Source organism: Barbus barbus (assembly GCF_936440315.1).
Source record: "Barbus barbus genome assembly, chromosome: 8".
Classification (NCBI taxonomy): domain Eukaryota; kingdom Metazoa; phylum Chordata; class Actinopteri; order Cypriniformes; family Cyprinidae; genus Barbus; species Barbus barbus.
The window spans coordinates 13268800-13281332 of NC_136736.1; the positions used below are offsets into that span (position 1 = coordinate 13268800).

At 38.0% G+C, this 12533-nt stretch overlaps 1 pseudogene across 1 annotated transcript; it reads right to left on the reverse strand.

Annotated features, from left to right (window-relative positions):
- Nucleotides 1-11113: 11113 nt before the first annotated feature.
- LOC306873791 (putative nuclease HARBI1) lies at nt 11114-12137 on the reverse strand (annotated as a pseudogene). The gene has a single exon. The product of its transcript is annotated as a putative nuclease HARBI1 (transcript).
- Nucleotides 12138-12533: the final 396 nt, after the last annotated feature.

The window sequence follows — 12533 nt, forward strand, 5'->3', positions numbered from 1 at the left end:
AGTGAGTACACTGTAAATGTTCATGCAAGTGTTGTTATTCTGCAATAAAAAAAGACAAATGTCATAATTTTTTTTTTTTTTTTTTACTATGGGAAAAAATTGCATGGACACAAGTCATATTTTTTATAATAAATATTGTCATATTACAAGTTTCACATCCATAAATGCAAGTGGTCTGAAAAGAAACCAAGTATTATCCAGTTCAAGAATAAGAAACAATGGACATAACATGGGCCTTTTTTCATAGATGTTTAGAAAATAGGAAGGAGGAAGTCAAGTGATGTCAGTGTGATTTTTATTTCAAAATAAATGATTTTTGTTGAAGGGTATAACACCAGTGACACAACTCCATGGGACCACCGTTTTCATTATATATTTTATCATATTTATTCAGCATTTGTATATATTTTTGACCTCAAAATAAAGCACTTGCTGCTCATCATTGCTGTGGGGACAAGCAGTTTTGTGGTGCTTGGAATTCTTAATTAAAAAACAAATATTGCCACATTGATGGCTCAATAAGGTGTAATTGTTCAAATAACATATTGTTTCATTTTAAAATATAAAGACTTTTTTATATATATTCAAGTGTAATATTTCTGTAAAGGCTAGGGACAGAAAAATGGACATTTCCATAGAATGACCCATTTATTTATTTATGAATTAAATGGTCATGTTTATCAAAATAAAGTGGAAAAATATAGACCCCATTTTATTGATATTTAAATAGTACAGGCTTATGTTGAATATTATTGTACATAAAGTTCTACATTTTAAATGGATTGCTTAGAAAGCTCGCAAAGAGTGCTCATAACCAATAAAGCTGTCACTCTTTGTTCATCGCGATCTCACAAAGTTCTGTGAGGACCAATGAATCTCACACTGTGCAATTAATAGCCTATATAATATAGGCCTATTAACATCGTGTATCCAACCCTTTTAAGGCAGTGCCCCAGACTGGCCCCCCATTTAAAATGCTCTAGACACGCCCCAGCTTGGGTGCTAGTTTCAGTGACAGGTGAAGTACAGACAGCGGGTTGTTCATGTATTGCAGAGCCAGGACGCTCTTGTAGTCATGCAGCAGCACTTTTGTGGAAGGTCAGTAAAGTTAGGACAATTAAGGGCACAAAATGTATTATTGTATTGTGTATTATTGTATATTTTTAATTAATTAATAAATGTACTAAACTGAAATGTTTACTGTGTGTCATTCATGTTCTGTATAGGTTGCTTCACAGTAGCCTTGACTTAAAATATTTATTTTAATATTGTTGGATAATAAAATTGAATTCAATTTAGGTTGAAAATGCAGTCAGGCAGGGAAAGACAGGGATGGCATGCACTGATGTGCAAAGGAAGTGCAATTCAGGTGCGAAGAAGAATGTAGGAATGAGGAAGGTGAAGAACATTAATTTTAACCATCACAGGCCATACCACATTTATCCAGGCACATCAACAATGCAAGAATCAACAATGCCTCCCCAACTTTTTAAGAACCACAGAGAGTTCATAGCCCACAGTAATTCATCAGTGATGACCCCACTGTTTCAGCTTCGGACAAATGGTCTTATTCAGTTAAGTTATAGAGCAGATGTAGACAGCAACAAGGCAGGCCACAGCAAACATGATCCAACCCACAGTAATACACTCTGTCATACTGAACACAGCACAACACTAACATGTCCAAAATGCACACATTTTTATGAGGCCTACATTAAAGTGTCCCCTACACAAGCAGCTACACTGATGGAAGAAACCAGGATGCAAAGTGCTTCACAGTCATGGCATGATGCTAGAAAGCTTCGTCTAACAGCCAGCACAGCAAAACGGGTCCCAAAACGAAACACCACAGATCCTCAAAAATTTCTAAATGAGCATCTGTACCCAACATTCACCGGCAATACAGCAGCACTGCATGGCAAAGAAAATGAGATAAACGTCATCACACTCATGGAAAGCAGAGGGCATACTGTGGAGAAGATGAGATAAACGTCATCACACTCATGGAAAGCAGAGGGCATACTGTGGAGAAGAGAGGCCTGGTCGTGCACCCTGACCATCCTTGGTTGGGAGCCAGCCCAGATGGGATCCTTGACTCAGCACAACTCCTTGAGATCAAGTGCCCCTTCAAGAGTTCCATGTCACTGGCAGAATTTCTAGGACGGCCAAATGGTGACATCAAAAGTTTAGGTGATGGACAGTACCCGATTTGTCCTAAAGGAAAGGATGGATACTACCTCCAGGTGATTCTTTAATAATTTAATAATAAAGATTATTGTTTTTAAATAAAATGTATTTTCCATATTTAGAAATATACTTTTTAATATGAAAGTAGCTCTATTATTAGACTAACATTGTATTTTAAACTTACAGGTGCTTCTCAATAAGAATGTCGTGGAAAAGTTAATTTATTTCAGGAATTCAACTTAAAATGCGAAACTAATATATTATATAGACTCATTACATGCAAAGTGAGATATTTCAAGCCTTTATTTGTTATAATTTTGATGATTATGGCTTACAGTTTATGAAACCCCCAAATTCAAATAAATGAACTTTTCCACGACATTCTAATTTATTGAGAAGCACCTGTATGCATTAATTAAAGAGATTATTTTTACAAACATGTACTCTTAATCCTTTCAGACACAACCGACCATGATGTGTCTGGGCCTACAAAGTTGCAAGCTAGTCATCTGGACACCAAGTGAGGACATCGAATTGGAGATTCCATTTGATAAGCACTACACAGATGCACAAGTGCAACATCTGCAGAACTTCTTTGTACACATGCTACCTAGATTGGCTGATGATTTTGCTGACATCTCTGTCCAACATACCTACAGATGTTTAATGCGTAGTTGGGGGAATGTTTACACTGTTCTCAATATTATAATAATATTATTAATAATCAATACTTATAAAGGCATGGTTACAGTTGTGTGAGGAAACAAACCACAATTAAAATAAAAAAATACACACTGAATAAAAACATATTACACACTTAGTCATTGGCTTTTGAGTTTATTTATAAGAATAAATTAATGTGTCATTTGCACATTTGGTTAACAGTGGTATTCAGAACATTTCATTAAATAATAGCAATACTATACTGTGAAAGTACACACACTTCTCTCTTTTGCAGAATATTACGAGATTGAAAAATATTAAGAATTTAAACAAATTTACACAGCAAAAAGAAAATAGCTGTCTATGAAACAACAACTAAAAGAAAAAGTGTTGGTATATCAGAGCAAGTAAAAGTTGTGTATTGGTTTATACAGTTGATAAAGTTATAGAGAGAATTGAACATTTAAGCTCAAGCTGATTGTGTAAGATATGGTGTCTATGTTCTAGAAATAAGCTCTCCTCGCAGATTTACGAGTGCTGCACAGATTCTTAGTATTCTGTCGATTTTAGGGACAAAATTAATAGGCACAGTTTGAGAGAGGATCTTGTACACCTTAAGACGTCTGATTGCTCGCTCAATGTGGATGCGGACATTAGCAATGCGTATTGTGCGAGTGACCTGCTCATTTGTCAGCTGGCATTTCTTGCGTGTAAAAGCTGGCATGATCAAACGAACATTCCGTTCCTCTAACAGATCTCTGATGGTGAAGCCACGGTCCCCCATCACCTCATCTCCAGCACGCAAATGGTCGAGAAACCCAGAGTTCTGTGTGATGAATCTATCGCTACATTTGCCACCGTAAGCCTCTGAAATGTACATAACCATACCAGATGGAGCAATTGCTACTAAATACTTGACAGTATTGTTTGCATAGTAGTGACTATAAGATTCAGTTCTTGAGTCCAGATTTTTAGCCTTCTGCAAGACACTTTCTGTGCCGTCAATGACAAGTTGTGTTGGGGAAATTGTCCTTAAAAATTTGCGGCAAAGTGGCTTTTATTGTTTCGCACGGCAGCCATGGAATGAGATCCTGGGTGTGCTCAGCAATCACATCTATCCAAAATGTCAGTGTTTTACTGACCTGACCAGGTGACATTTTGAAGCGTCTAGCTAAATCGGCAATAACAAAGTTCTGTCTAAGCTTCATTAATGTCAAGAGGATTTGGTCCTCTGCTGAAAATGCTGACGATGTGGGGGCAAAACATTGCAAGCAAGACACACGGGTTTTGAATTCGAGAAGTGGAATCCCTGTGTACAGCAGACAGTCTGTATCGTCTTTCAAAACAACATCTGCAACAGGCAGTGTCCTCTCAGTGGATGGGGCAGTTGTCATACCACATGTGATGGTAGGTGCTTTGGAGTAGGTGTGGTCCTCCATTGTTGGGTCTGACCACTGTGTCTGGGCATCATGGAAGGTCTGTGAGGTAGGATCTGGGCCCCCAGAAACCTGCATCACATCAGGCTCATCTGCAGGGAATGCATTAAGTACATATTTAGCTGTGGCGGTCTTATATTTAGCTGGTTAGTCCTTCAATGACGATTTGTTTAGTGGCAGAAAAAAAACAATTAGGGGGCATTAGAGTCTTGGAAAACATCTAGACTGCGTTTAATATCATCAATATAGATATTCTGTAACATTAAATGTTAACTAATAGAGGAAATTAAATTAGTATCTGTCACTGTGTACCATTGTGCCCTCCAAGCTCGTCACAATAAAAGTTTATGCGAGGTAAAAACATCAGGCTACCTGTCTACCGTCATGGCACAGGTTTTCATATATTAATAATAAGTAATTCAAGAAAAAAAAAACTGAAAAAAAAAACAAGCTAGTTGACATTACATTAATGTTAAGTTACCTGTTGTTGTGACATGTCGAATCCTAGGTCGGCGTCTCTTCTCCGGTTGCTTCTCGTAACCCAGAAAGAGCGTTGGGTACGGGTTATCCACTGTTGGCTTCTTGTCCACGAAGTGAAACGAGCACACAAAAAGGTGTTTTTAAGTTTAAGTTATTCCTCCATATTCTATTTGATTCGTCGTCTTTTGGGAGGGGATGGGAACTGTATAATCGTTCACAGGAACACTCAGATTTAGTTTTAGGCTTATGTTCAAAACACTCACGTTTAAGCCACTGAATTAGTTTAGTGTGGTTATATGTACAACCACGAACAGCACATGTTGTCCCTGAGCTCCGTAACGACATCTCTCATTAATGTTTGCGACTTTAAATAGCAGAAAAATGTACTCGAAAAATACCTAACCTCTTCTTCTTTTTTTGTTTTTAACGGCGGTTGGCAACCCGCTTTTGGTGCATTACCGCCACCTTCTGCTCCGGAGTGTGAATCAGACAATAGGCTTACAATCTAGTTTCCTCATAAAAAAAAAAAAAAAAAAAAAAAACCTTATAACACTTAGACACTAAGTGTCATTCTTTACCCAACATACTTTCCCATTTCCCTGTTTATCTTCATAACCTATTAAACAAACCTGTTTCCTTTAAGAAATTTAACAATATTCTAACCTGTGCTCTGTCATCTATGCTCAACAATCCTTTTAATGTTAATTCCTGCACCCCTAATTCCCTCACATTATTCCTCATTATCATTCTCTGTTCCTCATACCTCCTACATCTTATAACTACGTGCTCCACTGACTCCTCTTCTTGACACCACTCACACAAGCCTGTCTCGTGTTTTCCTATCAATTTTAGTGATTTGTTTAGAGCTCCGTGCCCCAGTCTTAACCTTGTCAATACAATTTCCTCTCTCCTGTTCCCACCACCTAACCTAGTTATTTTTACACTCTTTTGAATTTGATATAAATGCCTTCCTTTCTCCTCTCTATCCCACCTTTCTTGCCACATTTGTTTTTTTCCCAGATGATACTTTTGACCTCTGCTTTACTTATTTTAATTTGCATTTCTACATTTCTTTAAAGCCTTCTTTGCCAATTCATCCACCTGCTCATTCCCTTTCACCCCTACATGTGCTGGAACCCACATAAATTGTACCAGTCCTCCTTTATTTGCTATCCTTGTAACTGACTGAAGGACTTCATTTAATACATCCTGACGGCTTTTTGAGTGAAAAGACCTTAAACTCACTAGGACTGAGGATGAATCAGATAATATCAGCACCTTTTCTTGTCTTGTTTTTTCCACCCACCTTAACGCAACTAATACTGCCACCATTTCCACCGTGTAAACTCCTAAAAAATCTGATGTTCTTCTATTAATTCCTATTCCTTTAGCAGGAATTGCCACCCCATATCCTGTCACTCCTGTCTCAGGTTTCTTAGAACCATCTGTATATATATGTATGAATTCTTTATAGTCTTTATTTATGTGGCGCTTGAATGCATTTACCAAATCTATTTGATCTTTTCCTTTCCTTTTTAACTCTAATAAATACCAGTCAATATCAGGCCAAACAAGTACCCATGGAGCCACCATCGGATATACAACTACAGGGCTCATCTTCATATCAAATACTCCAAATTCTTTTGCTACCTCATTGCCTATTCGACTAAAATTATCTCCGTTATATCTTGCATTCTCCCATGTCTCCTGCAACACTACTTTTGTGGGATGGAAATCATTATGTCCCTGCAAATTAGCCCAATAATTTGTCATCAACTGCCTCCTTCTTAATGCTAACGGCATTTCTCCCATTTCTACTTATAGTGCAGGTACTGGTGAAGTTTTAAAAGCACCACTACACACTCTTAATGCCTGTGCCTGAATCATATCTAGTTTCTTTAATAGAGATTTGGCTGCTGATCCATAAACTACACTGCCATAATCCAACACAGATCTTATCAGTGCCACATATATTGTTTTTAATGCAGAGCAACTAGCTCCCCATTCCCTACCTGTCAAACATCTCATCACATTAATTACTTTTTTGCATTTTCCTTCTATTTTCTTTATATGATCTGCCCATGTTAACCGTGAATCAAAAATAACTCCCAAAAATGTGAATGCTTCAACCCTTTCTAATTCTTTCCCATACATATTTAACTTCATCCCTTCCCTACTTTGTTTCCTGGTGAAAAAGACTGTTTGTGTTTTTTTCTATTGAGAATTTAAACCCCCAATCATATCCCCACTCCACCACCTCATCAATTGCTCCTTGTACTTTCCTGATTGCATGCTCCATATTCCTTCCTCTTTTCCACAAAGCTCCATCATCCGCAAACAGTGACCTCCCTATATCCATTGGCACCTTTGTGAAGACATCATCAATCATGATGATAAAAAGTAGTGGGCTAATCACACTGTCTTGAGGCGTTCCATTGCCCACAGCATACTGACTTGACCTGACTGACCCTATTCGTACTTCGATTTTCCTTTCAAACTAAAAATTAAAAACTCTTCCACCTACACCCATCAAATGCAACTTTATTAACAATCCTTCCTTCCACATCATGTCATAAGCTTTTTCTATATCAAAAAACACTGTAATGACTGATTCCTTATTGGCCTGAGCCTTTCTTATTTCATTTTCTAGTCTTATCACCGAATCCATGGTACTCCTTCCTTTCCTTAAAACCACTTTGATAGTTTGCTAACTTTCCACTTTTTTCTAGTATATACGATAACCTTTCTTTTATCATCCTTTCCATTTTGCAAACATTTGATGTTAATGCTATTGGCCTATAACTTGTGGGTTTAGAAGGATCCTTGCCGGGTTTCCTTATTGGAATGACTACTGCCTCTTTCCATGCATTCGGTAATCTTCCCTCCTCCCACACTCTGTTATAAAGGTGCAGTAACTTTAAGAGCGCTCCTTTCCCTAGATGATTTAGCATCACGTAGCATATCTGATCTTTCCCTGGAGATGTTGATTTAGCTCTATTTATTGCTCTCATCAACTCTGCCATATTAAAAGGTTCATCTATTTTATCATCAGTTTTTCCCCTCCAGTCTAACACACCTGGATGCTGATCCATTGTTCTTTCCTTTCTCACTCTGCATACTTCTGACAGATTATCTGAACTGTGAATTTTTACAAATGCTTTAGCCATTATCTCTGCCTTATCCTTATTGGAGATTGCTGTTCCTTCCTCAGTAATTATAGCTGGGATTTCCCATTCCCTCCTTACTCCTCCCATCCTTTTTATCATTCCCCAAACCTCTCCCACAGGTGTTGATCTTCCTATTTCATTGCAAAATTTCTTCCAACTTGCCCTTTTTGCTTGACGTACTGTTCAAATGCTGCATGTTATGGGTGTTTTTAACTAGTTTAAATGCCCTATTCCTGTTTTTAACAGCCTGACGACACTCTTCTGTCCACCATGGAACCAGTTTTTTATTCCTCCTTTGTTTACTCTTGGGAATAGATCCACCTGCTGCCAAGATAATTGCTGAAGTTATCTGATTGTTTATTTCATCTATATTTCCAGAAAAGTCTATCCTTGATAATGATTCCTCACTTAACTTCTGGAATTTTACCCAATCTGCTCTTCTAAAACCCCATTTTGTAATTCCTTCACCTGATCTTATTTCCACTCGCTCTCCCACTGAGCATGATACTGGGTAGTGATCGCTTCCCACTGTTGTATTGTTCCAAATTTTCCAGTTACTTATTCCAGCCAAGGGATTAGACACTAATGTAATATCTATTGCCGATTCATTTCCAGTTGTTATGTTTATTCTTGTTCCTCTTCCGTCATTCATACACACTAATTCCTTATCATCCATCAAATCTTCTATAACCCTTCCATTTACATCTGTACGTGAACCCCCCCATATTTTACTGTGAGCATTAAAATCTGCACACCATATTACTTTTTGTCTATTATTTCCTTGTATCCTTAATAATTTATCTATTTCCAACCTTTTACAAGGATTATAGTAATTTATTATAACCATTTCCTCCCCTCTTTCCCACACTACTACCACAATGTATTCTAGATCCTCTCCCTTTTCTAGTACCCTATATGGAATATCTTGCTTAATAAATGTAGCACATCCTCCTCCTCCTCCCCGTCCCGCATTATCTCTGTCATTCCTTATACCTATATATCCCTGAATCACAAACTCTAAATTTGGTTTTAACCAAGTTTCTTGGATACATACTACATCTGGATTTACTTTTCTGTCTTTGATGAAATGTTTGAATTCCTGGCCATTGGCTAGTAAGCTTCTAGCATTCCATTGTAAAATAATAACCATTAATATTACCCAATACATGTTGCTTCCTGGCTTGACTGATTGGTGAGGTTCTCCCTCACTTCTTCCCATGTCAGTCCCACTAGTCCTAAATGATTTACTGCTGCTTTGACAACCAGCTGTATTTTATCATTTTTTGATTTAACTTCAGCTGTACTGTTTATCACTCCTTCAATAAATGTCACCAGGTCCTTTTTGTCCACATAAATCTTGTCACTTGTTCTTTGTTGTTGTTCTTCCTCCCCCAATTCTGCTTGTTCTATTGTGAGTTTATCATGTTCTCTTGACACTCTTGCTGCTTCTGCATAGGTTATCCTTTTTTCCACTCTTATTTTCTGGATTTTATTTTCGTGTCTCATCACCTCACATCCACCATATGCCACATTATGGCTTCCTCCACAATTACAACATTTTGGTTGTACTCCCGTTCCACACTTCCCATAGTCATGCTCGCCCCCACATCTAGCGCATCTCTTTTTCTCTTTACAATTATTGGCTATATGTCCAAACCTCTGACAGTTAAAACACCTCATTGGTTTTGGCACATACGGTCTCACTGGGTAGCTCATATAACCAAGGTATACCTTTTTTGGCATATTCTCCCCCTCAAATTCAATCAAAACCGTTTCACTATCCTTTTTCACTCCTTCTCTTGTCGTTTTTAATCTTTGTGCACTCATTATTTCTACTTAAATTAATCCACACTAAACAACTGACTTTCTGAGATGTTGCTTAAATTTGGATTAACTAGTTCTAGACTACAGAGTCTTAGATTAAGGTAATCAAGGACAAGTGAGATCATCTTTTGGAAACCCGAATAGATTAATGGCATGCACATGTGGCTAAGGAGAGGTTGCTATAAAAACCTGGTATGGAATACTTGTAATTCATTAGTCTTAAGGAGTGTGTGGAACAGGAGTCACTACACTTAACCAAAAAATGGATAAAGACAAAAGAAAACGCTCAAAAAACTTCAGTGAATTTGAGAAGACCCTTTTTAAACAAATTGTATCAAACTATCCTGTAATTGAAAACAAACAGCATGATTCAGGTACAGAAAACAAGAAGAAGAAAGCATGGATTTCCATATTGAATGAATTCAACTCAAATGAAAAAGTAACCAAACGGACACTCCAACAAGTTCAGGTATGATTTATTGTTGCCCCATTCTTACAAATCAGTAAATTGTAAATGTTTTCATTAATGAAATGTAAAAAGAAAACAATATTATGTAGAACTCCAACTTCAGAGTGTATATTATCTTGTAAAGGTCCTGTGGAAAAACATAAAAATAAACCTGAAAAAAACAACTGCTGCTACGCGTCAAGAGCATTTCAAGACAGGTGGGGGACTTCCAGTTCCACCAGACACAGAGGAGTTGGGGGACTTGTTGGCTGGGATTATTGAAAGTCAGCAACCCCTGGAAGGTATTCCAGATGATGACCATTTGGACAGTTCAGGTGAGGAATCTTTCAAAGACTCATTTGATAGGACACGTCTCATTTACAGTAACGTGTTATCCCATCAAACATACAGTAATTAAATGCAAGTCATGTCTTGTAACAAAAATGACGTAATGACCTTTATTGTTGAAGTCAAATGTAATACTAGATTTTTTCTTCCATACAAAGATGATCTGATCTTCACCCAGGACTTGGGGGGCGCAGGGAACAGTCAAGAGGCTCAAATGAATCCATCAGCAGCCAGCACCAACATGCAGCAGCATCCAGTCTCCTGCGGTAACATTAGTCAGCATCCAGCAGTCTCTAATCCAGGCAGCAGGTCAATAGGGAAAAGGATGACCATTCATGAGAAACTTGCCATAGAGTTCCATGAATGTAAATTAAAATATTTAAAAGAAGAACATGAAGTCAAAATGAAAATTCTTCATCTTGAGTTGTCTATGAAAGAGAGCGAGATGAAGCAGCAGCAGTGTCAATTGTCTTTGGAACCAAACCTCAGTTAAATAAAAAAAATGCCCTGAAATTTTTTACCTGTCTATGCCAATCATTTATGTATCACTCAAGGCACATTTAAGAGAAGTGCTGCAAAGCAAAAGCATCTCTGTAAGCAAGTCCATTTCTGTCATTGGCTAGCTCAGGGATGGGGACATGTTGGTCATCATCATCTTCAATATCAGGGTCTGGGCAGCCACACTGTTTAAGAAAATGATGAAGCACTGCTGTTGCAATAATAACAATGCAGCACCTCCTAGGTTCAAAACGCAGTGTATTTCGGAGACACTGGAAACAATTCTTCCATACACCAAACATGCGCTCTATTAGCCCTCTGGTGAGAATGTGAGCTTGGTTATAGCGCTGTTGCTCTGGTCTGACTGGATGGAGATAAGGGGTGAACAAGAAGTTTGTCTGTGCATACCCACTGTCACCAAGTAGAATTCCAGAGTGTTGTCTTGCTTCAAACTGAGTATATAAAGAGGAGTTGTGGAAAATCCTTGAGTCATGAGTTGAACCTTTCCAGCGTGCAACAATATTGGAGAACTGCATAGTGGGAGTGCACACTCCTTGTACATTTATTGAAAACCAGTTTTTACGATTTCTGAATTCCTCAGCATCTGCTGTAGAGGGACACTTGATGGGAATGTGGCAGCCATCGATACAACCAATGACTCGAGGGAAGTTCCCATATTCATAGAAATCTACCTTGTAGGTGGCCTGTTCAGCAGCATTTGGGAACTTGATGAAATCCTTTTTCAGTTCACATATAGCATTGCAGACTTTGTGTACTATTTTGCACACTGTTGATTCACCTACACCACACAAATCCCCAGTTTCCCGATGGAAGGTTCCACATGCCAAAAACCTTAAGGTAATTAATATTTGTAAGGAAGGAGAAATAGGGGTGCCTCTGACTAAGTCACCTGAAAGCTTGTGCTGCAGCAAACCAATTATTTCTGTTGCATTTTCCTTTACGGAAACGGTCAAGAAAATGTAAATCATCAAAATCATTTAGTGGGTTGCTCCTGTCTTTTAGCAACCTTCTTTCTGGTCTTGGTGGTGGTCTCTGATTGTCATTGAAATAGTCAAGGTAATCCATTTTTTGCTACTGTGGACGTGAGCCTTGAGGCAAGCAGTTTTTCATCTGAGGTTAAACCTGCTTCTGACCAGGTTTAATTTAAGATTTAATTTAGATCTGGATTAGGTCTAATCCTACTTCTAGAAATCCAATTGTTTAAGTCAAGACTAGTGCAAGTCTGAGACTATTGTAATCCATGTGTGAGAAAGCTACTTCAATAAATCCAGGTTTAAAATGACATTTAGTCTACGACTAGGCTTAATCCCCGTACGGGAAACCGGCCCCTAATGTTTAATATTTGTCCATTCCTTTAGGACAGAAATGCTACAGCCGCTGTATTTACATGAATATGTGGACATCAAACCGTGTAAACTCAGAGTGAGCGTTTGAGCTTTTATTTTGAAATCGCAATGTATT